The sequence below is a fragment of the Scylla paramamosain genome, chromosome 19, assembly GCF_035594125.1.
Source record: "Scylla paramamosain isolate STU-SP2022 chromosome 19, ASM3559412v1, whole genome shotgun sequence".
In the NCBI taxonomy this organism is placed as follows: domain Eukaryota; kingdom Metazoa; phylum Arthropoda; class Malacostraca; order Decapoda; family Portunidae; genus Scylla; species Scylla paramamosain.
The window spans coordinates 2,815,774-2,831,350 of NC_087169.1; the positions used below are offsets into that span (position 1 = coordinate 2,815,774).

The following is a 15,577-nucleotide window of genomic DNA, read 5'->3' on the forward strand; positions in this document are numbered from 1 at the left end:
AAATCTAAAATATGCACCACTTTCATTCACTCCCAACAATTTTGGATAAGGAATCCTCAACTGTATGTAATCAGAGTATTGTTGAGAGTCATGGTGTGTGTATGAATCCTTATGTATGTATGTGCAGGATAAGAGGGAGGTGGTTAATAAGATTAGTAAATGCATGGAGGAGAGGCGTGCTCTTACCAAGATTAGAAGAGCAGTAAGTGTGAAAATAGTGGTACAGGATTGCAAGAGAGGCAGTGTGTGGGCTGGGTAAGTGCACATGTGGTGCTTTTGTTAAGAGTGACCGGGATGGATGAGTGTTACTGGTGTGGTGTGTTGTGGAGAGTTACTGAAGAGGGTTAGAAGGAATGGTCTGCAGTGATCAGTGTGAAATAAGAGGAGAGGATGCGTTGCTTGAGTTTTTGTTGCGAGATGTGCACGTGAAAGGTGTTTAGTGAAAAATAAGGTTTTTTTGGGAATTTATGGATATAGAAAGATAAATAGATATGAATTGTGGGGTGTTTCAGGATTGTTTGGGCCAGGTGATGGGCTGTAGGGAGTGAAAAGTTTGTGAAAAGTAAAATGCCGGCATTTGAGTTATAGAATTAGTGTGTATGTGTGATATAAGTTCATGTCTTAGTAACTTTCCGTCTTCCCCAAGTTGCATTACTCTTTTGCAGATGTCTGTCTTGTGTTGGCGAACGTCCTGTCTGCAGTCAGGCCAGTAGTGCCATGTCGCAGGGTGTGACATCAGGTGAAGAGCCAAATGGAGAGTGTCTGCAGCCAGTACTGGGTGTGCTGTTGCTGTACAAGTGTCGAGCCAGGTGCCACAGCACATGACTCCACCAGTGTAGTGTCTCTAGTCCAGGATGCACTGCTGTGTACGACTTGTATGTCTTTATAAATTTGTGACTATTCTTATTATATATGTGAAATAAATATATAGTTTGCTAACAGTGTGGTATAATAGTGTAAAAATAAATATTTGATAACAATTCATGCATGCCCCAAAGGTAAAAAAAAAAAAAACAGGATTGTGCCCTCTAAACTTTTAAGATACCACTTGCACATAGAAGCCCCATCGCAGCGACTCCAGTGTCGGCTGGGATGGGGCTTCTATGTGCAAATGGTATCTTAAACTTAGTTTAGTAGCCAATCCTGACTTTTTTTTTTTTTTTTTACCTTGGGGGCATGACCTGTACTCCCAGAAAGACTTTGCCAAAGATATTATTGACATGGCATAAATAACTATCAGTTTTTTTTTACCTTGAGGGCATGACCTGTACTCCCAGAAAGACTATTTGCCAAAGATATTATTGACATGGCATAAATAACTATCATTATGTTCAAGATGGTATACTGAATGTTTATTGTTTTAATGTGAATGTTAAGTGAATAAATACACAACAATAATATAAACATGGCACTTTTTTTCCTTATTACTGAAGTGCTGGAATGTACAAAACTTATCCCAAGCCTGAAGGAAGGTGGTGGTGGTGGTTGTTGAGTACAGAAGAGAGGGACTTGCTATATTCTTCCTTCCCAGACTGGAGTGGACTGGAGAACTCTTGCAGCAGGGCCTGGGAGCAACAACACTTGCCAATTCTTGTGTCCTTGCGTCAACTTGAGTGACCTTGAGCAACCTCTTCTTTGTGAAACTGCCTGCAGCTCTCGTGCCTCCACAAGTGTTGAAGGTTGCCTGTCGGTCCCTGCCATGACTTGAAGGGAATTTTACGTGTTCTTCCTGCTTGAAATTCTTGACACACTCTTCTTACTGCAACTTGACTCTTCCCTGATTGCTTTGTCCCAACGATACTTAATACCTCTTGTGGGGCTTGAAGGTGGTGACGCTCTGCCTCTTTTCCTGGTGAAGCTTGACTCCCTGATTGCAATGGAGTACATTGGGCCTGGCGTGACAACACTGTTTAATAACCAGGTGCTGGTAGAGATTCCTGTGGGCTGTTCATGGGATGATGAAGTGGAAGCTGCACACTTCACACCTACAAGGAAAACAGACCATTAGTTCCTAGATACATGAAGCTTCTTGTATGTGTAGTGATTCCTTGTAATGTGTTTGATAACTGATTCCCTACAAAACTAAGACTACACAAGATATATGATGGGAAAATGGAGGAAGCCTGACAAGCACTGCATGGTATGGGAACTGTGCTGAGATTTAATATGAAATATGGCTAAATTCCATACTGTCATATTCAAGAAACAAAAATTGAAAGAAAGGAAAGCACCGGGTAGAGAAAATCTGAAAAGTATGGCAGTATAACGTTTGAAGCTGAGAAATGCGCGTTTGACAAATACGTCCCTATTATAATTTAAAGGCAAAAATTTGAAGGATGATGCAGAGTAGAAGAAAGCACCAGATAGAAGAAATTTGCATGGCATCACAGATATTTCAATGGCATGACAGTTAATACACAAGTTTGAAAGATGAACCTGATTAAATATTTCTATCTCTGCGCTCATGAAGAACACAAATAAAAAACTTACAATTTGAAAAGAAGAGTCATTTTAAACTTTGATCCGTACCTTTTAAGTTTATTAATTTTATTCATAGTCAGTTTATGGTTCCAGAGAAACAACAATTTCAAATCTAGCCTATCTTTTTGAAACCCACTGTATGATGAACACGTCATATAAGGGAAAGAATTTTGTAGCCAAATACATGAGGAAATATTATACAAGAAAATATTTATCAGATGAATAACAAATTAGGAAAAGAACTATTTGAAATAGGCCAACTTTCAGGTGAACTGGATAAAAAAAAAAAAAATAAATAAAAAAAATAAATAAATAAGTAGTTTAATAGAACAAAGCAGTATTAGAAAAGTCTAATGCAAATTTAGAATGGAAATGTGTGTGTGTGTGTGTGTGTTTGAGAAGGGGTTATGTCTTTTGAGTGCATGACCATTGTTTTGGCTGCCTGACTAGGTTTTTGAGTGTCACCAGATTTTTGAGTGCATCACCAGTTTTTTGAGTGCATCACCAATTTTTTTGAGTTCATCACCAGTATTTTTGAGTTCACCAATATTTTGAGTGCCACCAGTTTTTTTTTTTTTTTGAGTGTCATCAGTATTTTCTGCATGAGAGTGCGTGGGTGTGCATACAGCGTTATTAAAGGTAGGTAAGTAGGTAGGTGTGTGTGTGTGTGTGTGTGTGTGTGTGTGTGTGTGTGTGTGTGTGTGTGATAATGAATAAAGGAAAATAATGACCAATCGTAGTTCACAAGCCAACTGCTACTCAGCACAGCGAATAAGCAGAGGGACCACAAAATAGCAGCCACGGACACACCAATCCAACATGATTTTACGTGCTTATATAATATAATCTCAAATTCACTTCCTTAATTATCACCTCAGTAAGCTTAATCAGACGTCAATCACCTGGACAAACAAGCAACCAACTTACCATCTGGTCAGCATACTTCTCTCACCTGACAAGTTAAATCACTTTACCTGCAGTCTAATCACCCTTGCAGCTTATTCCCTCGCAAAATGCTAAACTTCTATAACTTCCCATCTGATCAGCATATTCATCTCTCCCCTGATAAGCTTAACTACTTAAGTGTTGTAATCACCATCTGTTCAACCTAATCACACCTACCAACCTCACCTGGTCAACCTATATCAGCTCAAGCTAATCACATTACCTAACGTGGCTTACCTAATCCCCATACCTGGACAAAACTAACCCAATCACACCTATCCATTCTAATCCTCACGTATTCAACCTAATCATTCGCAATCTCAAGGGTTACACATTAATTCCATGCACTGAGTAATAATCTAATATTCTTATCATTACCATACTCTTACCTTCACTCCTTCACCGCCTCCTTCAGCCCTCCGCCACGAGACCACCGCACTTCGACCTTTCTCCCTCGTTGCGAGTCGTGAAAAGAGCCGAGCGGGGACACCAGGCTGGAGGAATACGAGACAATGATCCCTATTCTGAAACACTTCTGCGCCGCACCTCCACTAAACTGATAAGACTCTAAATGAAGTTGCACAGGTTTTCAAAGATGTTTTAATGGTTCTAGTGACATTAACACGATTTCTATATTATTAACAGGAGAAACGCAATTGAAAACCCGGCTAATCATCTCTGTGGCATTTGAAAAAAAAAAAAATATGGTGAGAGAACAAATGAAGCGTTTCAGAATACGTTGCTATATAAATTCTTTTTCTATCACTGGTATTAATTTGTGTGCGTTCGTATGTTTGCTGGCTTGTGTAAGTAAAGTTATTTCATTAAAAATATCGATGTTTTTTAAGTTTGTAATTAACGAGTGTTTGAATGATTGTAGGTCTCTCTCTCTCTCTCTCTCTCTCTCTCTCTCTCTCTCTCTCTCTCTGACTAAAATATTATACGTATGTAAGATGAACTCCCAAAATATAAGAGTACGATAAGTAAAGTGATTCGGAATTAAAAGAAGTTTCTAACAGGTTATGAATGAGTTCCAGAACAGTGAACGAGACGACACATTGTTTCCTTAATGCATCAAAAGAAGAAGAAAAAAAAAAAACATTATTAAGAAACGTCATATGATCTTAGGAAACTTATTATACTGATCGACTAATGATAATAATAACAGTGAAGGAAGGAAAATAGGAGGAGGAGGAGGAGGAGGAAGAGGAGGAGGAAGTGTAGGTTATAATAATATAGTAGGAAAAACGAGACAGTAAATAGTCATAGGAAGTGAAGGTGGTAGTAGTAGTAGTAGTATTAGCGGTGGTAGTGGTGGTGATTATGGTGGTGGTGGTGATGGTGGTGGTGGTGGTGGTTGTATTAGTAGTAGTAGTAATAGTAGTAGTAGTAGTAGTAGTAGGAGGAGGAGGAGGAAAGGAAAATGAGTCTGGTTTTAATAGTTGCGGTACTTCTCCTCTTTCTTCTCTTCCTGAAATCCACAAACTTTAGACATAAAAATGGCGGCAAGACACTTGGATTTTGCTTCCCCCGCCCTCTCTCTCTCTCTCTCTCTCTCTCTCTCTCTCTCTCTCTCTCTCTCTCTCTCTCTCTCTCTCGTTATATATATATATATATATATATATATATATATATATATATATATATATATATATATATATATATATATATATATATATATATATATATATATATATATATATATATACTATAAGGAATATCGGTCCTTCCGTCTGAACAAATGAAGAAAAAAATTAAGATACTGACGAGAAAGAAATAATTGACAGAATAATGGAGGGTGAATGAAATGTTAACATAAACACAGTTTCGTTCAGGAAATCAGTGAACGCCTCAGGACCAAAATTCGCCGCACTTCCTGTCTGCGGCCGACGCGTCAAGACGAGCATGACTGGATGGCTGCCTCGCTATTTTTGGCGCTAAGTGGAAGATGCGTCGGTGTGAGCCACTCTCCCATCTCCTTCCCCGCCCCCTGGTCGTGGTATTCTGGGCTGGTCCGCGGAGGGCGCGGGGCCATCCAGGTTTCCATTAAGGGGAGGCATTAACACGGTGCCCAAATTAGCCTCGCTATTCTGTGGAGGAGAAAATAAGCGGCATCGAGTCTTCATTAACATTATTTTTCACGAGATTTGGAGTGCAAATAAAATTAAGCTTGTATTTCAAGTTTTGCCCGAGTTTTGCGTTGTGTCTGGGGAAGGTGATACCACGCCACGCTGTCCCTCCGCCCCGCGCCGCGTGTCACGCAGCGCGGCTCGCCACCCAGCACGACGCTCTTGTGTGCTGCGGGGAAGTGCCTCAGGGTATCAAACATATTAAAAAAGAGATGCCATTGTTTTCCTCCATCATTCTGTACCCTCCTTTTGTTTTCCGCGTTGAATACCTGCATGTGTTGCACCAAAAAATACCTCATAGAAAAAAAAGTCTTGCCTGGAAAATCACTGCGCTGGTTCGTGACTCGCTGTATTTCTGAGCGAGTGTGTGTCACTCGGCGTTCTCACGCGACGAACAGCGGCCGACTTCCTGTCTACGGCCGACGCGTCAAGACGAGCATGACTGTTTGGCTGCCTCGTTATTTTTGGCGCTAAGTGGATGATGCATCGGTGTGAGCCACTCTCCCCTCTCCCTCTCCCCTCTCCCTTCGTAAATACCTGATTATTAAGGCGGAGGAGGAGATGTTTAAGAATCGAGTGAGAAATTAACACTATTTGTAAGCGACTGAGGAAAACCATTAGAAGAAACATTACAACAAATTATTCATGGCAGATTCCTCCTCTTCCCCATCAATATTTTACGGCGGCGTAATTGCCTCCCAAACAGTAGGACGAGACTTGCCGGTAAGGAGTGAAGCAGCGCCACCAAGGAACAGGGAAGAGAACCACGAGGCTGCCATCACCTGCCATCATCTGCTGTCTGCCGCATCCCTCCTGCCTCTTCCTGTGATTGGGGTTGAAGGATCTTGTTTCTTCCACAACAAAAAAAGTAGTCAAGATTAAAATCAAAACCGAATAAAGTTATTTGGCGAGGATTTAAGGCAGCGAGAGGAGGAGGAGGAGGAGGAAAGGAAGAAGAAGGTTTGCCAGTTGAAATTAAGCAGGATAGTTGAAATTAAGCAGGATAGAAGAGTGTAAGATAAGGGACCCCTTTGACTCCTATATGTTCCTAAATCACAGCAAAACTCCCTTAACACACACACACACACACACACACACACACACACACACACACACAGCCTTCCCCAGCTCTCCCATGCCCACACAGGTCTGTGCATGCCTTGGACACAGAGAAGGGCACCATCAATGTGGACACCATCTCTACCATCCTGAGAATGACAGGTGGCAGGGTGAGATAAGGAGATAGATAGATATATATACATACTTTCGTTCATTCATTCATTTCATTTTCATTCACTCCTCCTCCTCCTCCTCCTCCTCCTTCTCCTTGTGCAGGCTCTGGTGCACTCTAGTTTGAGGAGTTCTTTGGCCGCCAAGTTCCTTATTGAAGGCGATGAGGAGTCGCTGGAGGAGGTGAAGGAAATTTTCTGTATCTATGACAAGCAAGGTAAGGATTCGCCGTTCATCTTTGACCCGTGTTTGGAAACCCTTCACTCTCTCACCACTGTTTTCCAAGACTACAGAGGTGATCAGCTGGGTTGTCATGACTTTCTGCTGCTGCATCATTTCACACCCACACACACCACCCCTCACCCCTCACCCCTCACCCCTCACCCATATTTAAACCTTAGAAAACAACTGTAAATTGAGGGAGTTAGTGGAAACAGAAGAGAGAGGGAGGAAGAGAGGAAGAGGAAGAGAAGATACTGTTACTCCTTGCATAATGGAGACTAAGAGAAGGAGAGGGAGGAGATAGGTGGAGGAAAAAAAAAAGAGGAATGGGGGAGGGGTGTACCAGGCACCTCACATCATGTAACAATAGTGAAAATAAAAGGGAGGAGGTAGAGGGCGGTGCACCTCACACAAGTCCAGAGAAGCAAGGGGACGCCATCACACAATCCGTCACCACCACCACACCACAGCAAAGGGTGGTGAGTGTATTACTATAACAACAATGAAAGTTGAGAGGTTAGTGTCAATATTCATCCTGTGCTAACACCACCACTAGTCTGTCATCACAAAATCCCCATCACTCACCACAAACACACCACCATTCACCACAAACACACCATCACTCACCACAAACACACCACAATTCACCACAATCACTCAGAGCTGGAAAAACACACATTTAAAAAAACCCAACTTTTTTTTTTATTATTTTGGGAGGTTTATTGATTTTTGTTTATTCTTCATATTTTTATGTAAATCAGTTTAAATAAGGAATTAAAAAGTAATCTAAAATAAAACAAAAGGTATGAAGTGTTTTTTTTTATGTAGGAGGGGGACTGGCCAACAGCAAAAAATAAATAAATAAATAGATAAATAAATAAATAAGTAAATAAATAAATAAATAAAAAAAAAAATATATATATATATATATATATATATATATATATATATATATATATATATATATATATATATATATATATATATATATATATATATATATATATATATATATATATATATATATATATATATATATATATATATATATATATATATAATAAAAAAAACTTCCAGCAAGAAGGAAAGGTAGATGTTGACAGACAGAGCTGAAAGAGTTTGACTAGGCAAGGTGCAAGCACGGAGGCACAGTTTCAGAGAACAATAGGAGGGACCCCATCAGGTCTATAAGCCTTCCGAGGGTTTAGGCCAGCGAGGGCATGGAAAACATCATTGCGAAGAATTTTAATACGTGGTATGAAGTAGTCAGAGGGTGGAGGAGAGGGAGGAACAAGCCCAGAATCATCCAAGGTAGAGTTTTTAGCAAAGGTTTGAGCAAAGAGTTCAGCTTTAGAAATAGATGTGATAGCAGTGGTGCCATCTGGTTGAAATAAAGGAGGGAAAGAAGAAGAAGCAAAGTTATTGGAGATATTTTTGGCTAGATGCCAGAAGTCACGAGGGAAGTTAGATCTTGAAAGGTTTTGACATTTTCTGTTAATGAAGGAGTTTTTGGCTAGTTGGAGAACAGACTTGGCATGGTTCCGGGCAGAAATATAAAGTGCATGAGATTCTGGTGATGGAAGGCTTAAGTACCTTTTGTGGGCCACCTCTCTATCATGTATAGCACGAGAACAAGCTGTGTTGAACCAAGGTTTAGAAGGTTTAGGTCGAGAAAAAAGAGTGAGGAATGTATGCCTCCATGCCAGACACTATCACCTCTGTTATGCGCTCAGCACACAAAGACGGGTCTCTGACACGGAAGCAGTAGTCATTCCAAGGAAAATCAGCAAAATACCTCCTCAGGTCCCCCCAACTAGCAGAGGCAAAACGCCAGAGGCACCTTCGCTTAGGGGGATCCTGAAGAGGGATTGGAGCGATAGGACAAGATACAGAGATGAGATTGTGATCAGAGGAGCCCAACGGAGACGAAAGGGTGACAGTATAAGCAGAAGGATTAGAGGTCAGGAAAATGTCAAGAATGTTGGGCGTATCTCCAAGACGGTCAGGAATATGAGTAGGGTGTTGCACCAATTGCTCTAGGTCGTGGAGGATAGCAAAGTTGAAGGCTAGTTCACCAGGATGGTCAGTGAAGGGAGAGGAAAGCCAAAGCTGGTGGTGAACACTGAAGTCTCCAAGAATGGAGATCTCTGCATAAGGGATAAGAGTCAGAATGTGCTCCACTTTGGAAGTTAAGTAGTCAAAGAATTTCTTATAGTCAAAGAAGTTAAGTGAGAGGTATACAGCTCAGATAAATTTAGTTTGAGAGTGACTCTGTAGTTGTAGCCAGATGGTGGAAAACTCACTCAAGAGCATGGGCACGAGAGCACATCAAATCATTGCGCACATAAATGCAGCATCCAGCTTTGGATAAAAAATGAGGATAAAGAAAGTAGGAGGGAACAGAAAAGGGGCTACTGTCAGTTGCCTCAGACACCTGAGTTTCAGTGAGGAAAAAAAGATGAGGTTTAGAAGAGGAGAGGTGGTGTTCTACAGATTGAAAACTAGATCTTAGACCACGAATGTTGCAGAAGTTAATGAAGAAAAAGATGAGGGGGATGTCAAGACACTTAGGGTTGTTGTCAGAAGAGCACTCTGACATGGGGACATTTGTGGTCCCCTCCCCAGATGGGGACTCTGAGGCTGGTGTAGGAGTCACCATGAATTTTGAAATTATGAGTGAAAGGCGTGTGTGTGTGTGTGTGTGTGTGTGTGTGTGTGTGTGTGTGTGTGTGTGTGTGTGTGTGTGTGTGTGTGTGTGTGTGTGTGTGTGTGTGCGCGTGTGTTATTAGGTGCTTGTAGTTTTGTGTGGAGGAAGAGAGTTGTCTTTAGAGGGCAGGCTGTGACTGCCCCCTTGTGTTGTGAGACACAAAGGGAAACGTTCAGTGAGGTCACAGCTGGGTTTAATGATAAGTTCACAGCACCCCCTGAACAGTGCTTTAGACCTCACTGGGAATAATTATCATTTTGGCAGGTGCCTACTGCCTCCTCCAGTAAGTATGGTACTCTATTTCCTGACATCAAAGGCACCCTCCCTCTCTCTCTATACCATACTGACAATTACACATAGGGTGGCCTGGACAAAGCCCCCCCCACACAAACATACACACACATACACACACACACACACACATACATACATACACGTACATCATTCAAACTTTTAGCAATAATAATAATAATAATAATAATAATAATAATAATAATAATAATAATAATAATAATAATAATCTATTTATCTACATATGTACCATGCCAGCAATCTCACACAGACTAACTCACACACACACACTAAATAACAGACCAAAACTATGTCAAAAGATAATAAAAAGACAAATGGGCCAATTTTTTGGAAGATAATTAAATTCTTACAAACTGTCAAATTGATTTTATAAAGGGGAGAAGTTGTCTCACTAATGCGTTGTGCTATTATTGAAGAGTGATTCATATAATACAGGAGAGAGAGAGAGAGAGAGAGAGAGAGAGAGAGAGAGAGAGAGAGAGAGAGAGAGAGAGAGAGAGAGAGAGAGAGAGAGAGAGAGAGAGAGAGAGAGAGAGATTTAATAAACATCTCAGATCTTTGGGTACCATAAACATACCCAGATCTTTGGGTAGGTCTCATTCCTACCCAAAGATCTGAGCTCTTTCCGTAGGTGGAAGAAAAAAAAAACAAAACACACACACACACACACACACACACACACACACACACACACACACACACAGTTCATAATATCCCTCCAGATCCACCTAACATTGCTGGATAAAAACATCCCTGACCAGGATTTCTACCTTCTCTTACAATTCCACGTTTGAAATGTTGGCACATGACGTGGCATTTGATACGAAGGTAGGCAAGAACTAACCTATCTAAAGCACTCCTATTACTGTAGTGCACATGACCTCTGAGTGCCTCCCAAGTTGTTCCATGACTGGCTAGCATTTTGAGCACAGGGAGGGAGACACAAGCAAGTCTTGTGTAGCCACAATATACTGTATATGGTGAGACACTGTCATTTTTTTCCCTAATTGTACTTTTAGTTTGCAGCTTTACAATAACATCTTCATTTAAATATATTCTGTCATCAGATCTTATAATTCAATACACTGTACTTATTAAAATAAATATTCGTTCAAAGAGGATGCTACGATTTATCTTCGACCCGCTCGGTCCGGCAATGATGGTGCTCTACGGATCGTCGCGCATCAAGACGCTCGGCGTTGTCGGAGTGACAGAGAAAGCAGGTGAAAACAAAAGGCAACTGAATGTCAGCTTATGCACATGTCTGAATGGCTGGTGAGTGCTACTGCTCTGCTGGTCAGCCCCCAGCTCTGCCTTGCCTTCACTACCCAACAATATCCTTCCCAGCTGTAGCATTAACACTCAAAGGCAAGACAACATAGGACTGCAGTGACTGCCTGCATTGTGGTTCATTTACCTACACTACAACATCAAAAGCTACACTCAAATTATCTTTTACATAGATTTATACTAACTCCTTCCCTACATGGTGGTGCATCCTGATATTTAAAATGGACTGTGAAGCAGCACAGTTAAATCAGAATGTAGTTCAAACTTTTAAAATGTGTAAGTTGTTCTCAGACATCACCTTGCCTCTTCATTAAAGAAAGAAGAAAAAAAAAGTATGGAGGAGGAAGACAAATTCATAATAAGTAGGTACAAAAATTAGCTTAACTAGCAAATATGAATTATTAGTTCAACCTCTAACAAACCTTTACAAAAACAGCACAACTCCAGTTCCCAGCCACAACTGGTTGGCTGACATAAGAAATTTATAACTTATTGTAAACATTTACAAGAAAGCAACAAAGCAAAGACACGTTTACTTGACGTTAGCCAAAAGCCGAATGTTGTCCAAACACGATTCACGTCATCACGTCAGCAAACGTCACCCTTCCATCCACCGCAAGAGAACAACAAGTTACGAGCGGCTCTGACAACAAGAGATGCAGCAAGTGCACGTGCACTCGCAGAGTACGTGTCACATTTTCAGTCCATACCAAAATTTGTAATTAATGTGTAACATTTGGAAGGCAACCGTGCAGAATGAATCGGACAGGTGCAACAAACGACAGCGTGGTGAAACGGTGACCAGAGCCTTCCAGCAGCCTCCCTGAGCCTCACCTTGCAGTCTGCTGTGAGGCAAGAGAATGCCACACTGTCCTCCTCAAAGCGGATCATCGTGTGTTCACGTTCCGGGCCTGCCGGGAAGTAACATTAAGTGCACGTCAGATTTGCAATGGGGTCTCAAATTGACTTACTTATACTAATACTTCTATTGTTATTACTATTATCATTGTTTATATTGCTTCTTGTCACATCCGTGCTCTTAATAACTTAATTCCATGCTTTCAGATTCTGCTTCCAGACCAATCTTCATTCTACTTTCCGGCAGATCTGTAGTGAAAATGTTCAAAATCTGATGAAAAAAAAAAGTGAAGACAATTGTAAAAGCCTATAGATAAGCTAAATATTAATAGATTTTAAAAAAGGGGAGTAAATGCTTATGTGGTGAGGTGTGTGGTGAGGTGGAGTGTGTGGGTGGAGTTTGGTGTGCTCTTCACGGAATGAAGACAGGCAGCAACACACCTTCATTGTGTTGTGGTGCCACGTCTTGATGTGGTCACCACTGCCAGCTTCCATCCTCATTATCCTACTGAAGGCCACACCCAGCAACTCCTTACGCTGTAACAATGTGTAATGTAAATAATGAAGGCCACTTGTAACGAGGGAGCTAGAGTGCTACCACAACACACTTCATGACAGGCAGAACAAGGAGAACAGGTGGACATCCTACATCTTTAGCTTAAAATACGGTTGCATCTCTCTCTCTCTCTCTCTCTCTCTCTCTCTCTCTCTCTCTCTCTCTCTCTCTCTCTCTCTCTCTCCGCACCGGCAGGGGCCTGAAGGGTAAGCTGCACACCTTACACGAGGAAGAGACACAATTTCAGGTCTGCTTCTTTCATTAATCATACACACAGACATAACTCTTTTTTTATTATTACTTTGTGAAAACTGAGAATATGTTTAATTAAACATATGGACTCCAAATTGCATCAATGTTTGTTTCTTAGGTCAACTTAAAAAACTGATTGCAAATATAAAATTTTCTTTTTCAATTATCAAAAACAAACAGTCAAAGAGCACTGATAATTTAATAGTGCACTATGAGCTTAAAGTGATGCAAGATCACTGAGATTCAGCCAAGCAATGGATTACAGGTTATATTACAACTGCAATGTGATAAGAATTATCTTTACACATCAAACTCTTTATGATTTTCACAAAAAAATCAACAAAGTGCAATGGAGGGATCTGAATGATTTCAACACTTGATATCACATTACTCAGCGTGGTGTCCTGAACCAGAACATTTCAAACAAAATGACATTTGTGCAAAATGACGACAATCATATCAACAGTAAATATGAATTTTCTTCACAGAAACAGTGCTTAATGTGCTACCGACAATTAAATACAGCGAACGCGGCGAGAGCAGTGCCGTGCGGAAGGCTTCGGAACACCAAGAATTAGTGAATGCACAACATCCTGCTTGTCGGGGTTTACGTGCCGAAAGGAGCACAAAGCATAAGGCGCGTCTTTCCGTGTCAAGATGAGTACGAACAATTACTGTTCAAAATTTCAAATCGGAATAAGGTCATTTCAAATAAAAGGAATATATAAAACAATATATGAATACATCTTTTAAGTTGTATCATCTCAATACCTGGGGTAAACAGCAAGGAACACAAAGGAAGGTTGCTTTTCACATCAAGTGAAGTGAGTCTAAGTGAGCCTGAAAAGGCCAACACTCAAATCTACAATCACAGCTCTTGCCAATGTTAAAAACAAGAAGAAGAAGAAAAAGGAGAGAGAGAGAGAGAGAGAGAGAGAGAGAGAGAGAGAGAGAGAGAGAGAGAGAGAGAGAGAGAGAGAGAGAGAGGAGAGAGAGAGAGAGATCCTTCCCCTGGCCTTCGAAGTGCTAAGGTCAAGCCACCTCTCACCCAAGAATCTTCACTTCCTCTTCCTCCTCTTTCTCCTCGACTCAAGATGGAGGGAGATGTACGGCCGCCGATTGACTAAGGCAAAGACATACGAGTACAGTGGCCATTGATATCACTAGTGTGTATGTGTGTGTGTGTGTGTGTGTGTGTGTGTGTGTTAAGGAAACACCTGTACACACACACACACACACACACACACACACACACACACAACATGACTATCAACAGATCCTAAAAAAAAAAAAAAAACATACAAATGCGAGCTTTTCAAAATTTGTTAACCCCAAATTTATATGCAGATTTCGGCGTTAAATCGTTAACCAATTGCGATATTTTATAGTGCAGCGAAGTTTCATCGGCCGGGGAGAGGGTGGGAGAGGGGAGGCTGGGAGAGAGGATAAATCGGAAGGGCGAGAGGGGGAAACAGAGAGAGGGGAGAGGGAAGGGCAAAGAGGAATGGTCTGCAGGTGGAGGGAGGGAGGGAGGGAGGGCGAGAAAAACAGTGTGTGGGCAGCGTATGAAAGGCGGAGAGAGAGAGAGAGAGAGAGAGAGAGAGAGAGAGAGAGAGAGAGAGAGAGAGAGAGAGAGAGAGAGAGAGAGAGAGAGAGAGGATCGGGAGTACAAGAGAGGTATAGGGAGGGGTGGAGGGAGAGAATAGAGGCATGGAGGTGAGAAGGATATTGACTATGGGGGAGGGAGAGCAAGGAGAGGAGAGGAGAGTGGAGGTTGGGGAGGAGGGAGGCCTGGGAAAGAGGAGAGGAGGTTGGGGGTTGTTGAGGAGGGAAGGGAGTGAGGAGCTGCCCGGACGACTGGTCAAAAATTATCACAACCAAAAATTAGTAGATTGTGTAATGCTGTCTGTGTGTGCGTGTGTGCGTGCGTGCGTGCGTGCGTGCGTGCGTGCGTGCGTGCGTGCGCGCGCGCGCTCATACCAAATACAAACGAGATCACTCACCTGATGTGTTTTATCATCCGCCCCCATCACCCGGTCACCCGCACCCTGCCCTCCCTCCCCACATCCCGGCCCCACACATCCCGCCCACGCACCCCGCCTGACCCACCACACCACCAACACCACCACCACCACCACTACTGGTTACACATTGTCAAAATTATAGGCATTCACTAATACTTGCATCTGACGGGCCGCTCACCTCATTCTCCTCATCACGTTCTCTTGTGTCGATGAGACCGCGCCTCAGCCTCAGGTCCAGCCGCGGGACAAGCGCTCCTCGCCTGGGAAGTTGTGCCACACCCCCATACGTCCACGGCACGCCACTGTGCTTACTGATTCCGGCCCTTTAATTCTGCCACCTGGTAACTGTCACTAGGGATGCTCTCGCTCCCTGATTGGTTCATGTATTCCCGTTTTTTTTTAATTTGGGCAGCAAATTGGCTCTTACCAAAATCTATATTTAGTAATAAGACACTAGGTTATTCTGACCTTCATAACCTGATGTCTTATATATAAGATTTTGACGGAAGGATATAATTTATCTGCATCACATTTTAAAGAAAACGGAAACACTGAGGCCAATCGGTCAGTA

The 15,577-nt window shown here is 41.9% G+C and overlaps 1 protein-coding gene and 1 long non-coding RNA gene across 25 annotated transcripts in view; one reads left to right on the top strand and one right to left on the bottom strand.

The window, feature by feature from the left end:
• Nucleotides 1-1,404, top strand: part of LOC135109580 (ran-specific GTPase-activating protein-like) — a 29,325-nt gene extending 27,921 nt beyond the window's left edge. For all 15 annotated transcript variants that reach the window (XR_010272794.1, XR_010272785.1, XR_010272796.1 and 12 more), the window contains one exon: nucleotides 666-1,404. The gene's annotated coding sequence lies outside the window, so the exon portion shown is untranslated. The remainder of the gene's footprint in view (nucleotides 1-665) is intronic.
• LOC135109581 (uncharacterized) lies at nucleotides 1,326-15,203 on the bottom strand. 10 transcript variants are annotated; one of them, XR_010272799.1, is made up of 6 exons: nucleotides 15,185-15,199; nucleotides 12,616-12,711; nucleotides 12,151-12,227; nucleotides 6,277-6,378; nucleotides 3,816-3,920; nucleotides 1,326-1,985 (listed from the first exon to the last, which is right to left on the bottom strand). It is a non-coding gene; the product is annotated as an uncharacterized LOC135109581 (long non-coding RNA). The 10 variants fall into 10 exon arrangements; XR_010272798.1 differs by having other exon boundaries at nucleotides 6,277-6,406; XR_010272803.1 differs by lacking the exon at nucleotides 12,616-12,711.
• Nucleotides 15,204-15,577: the final 374 nt, after the last annotated feature.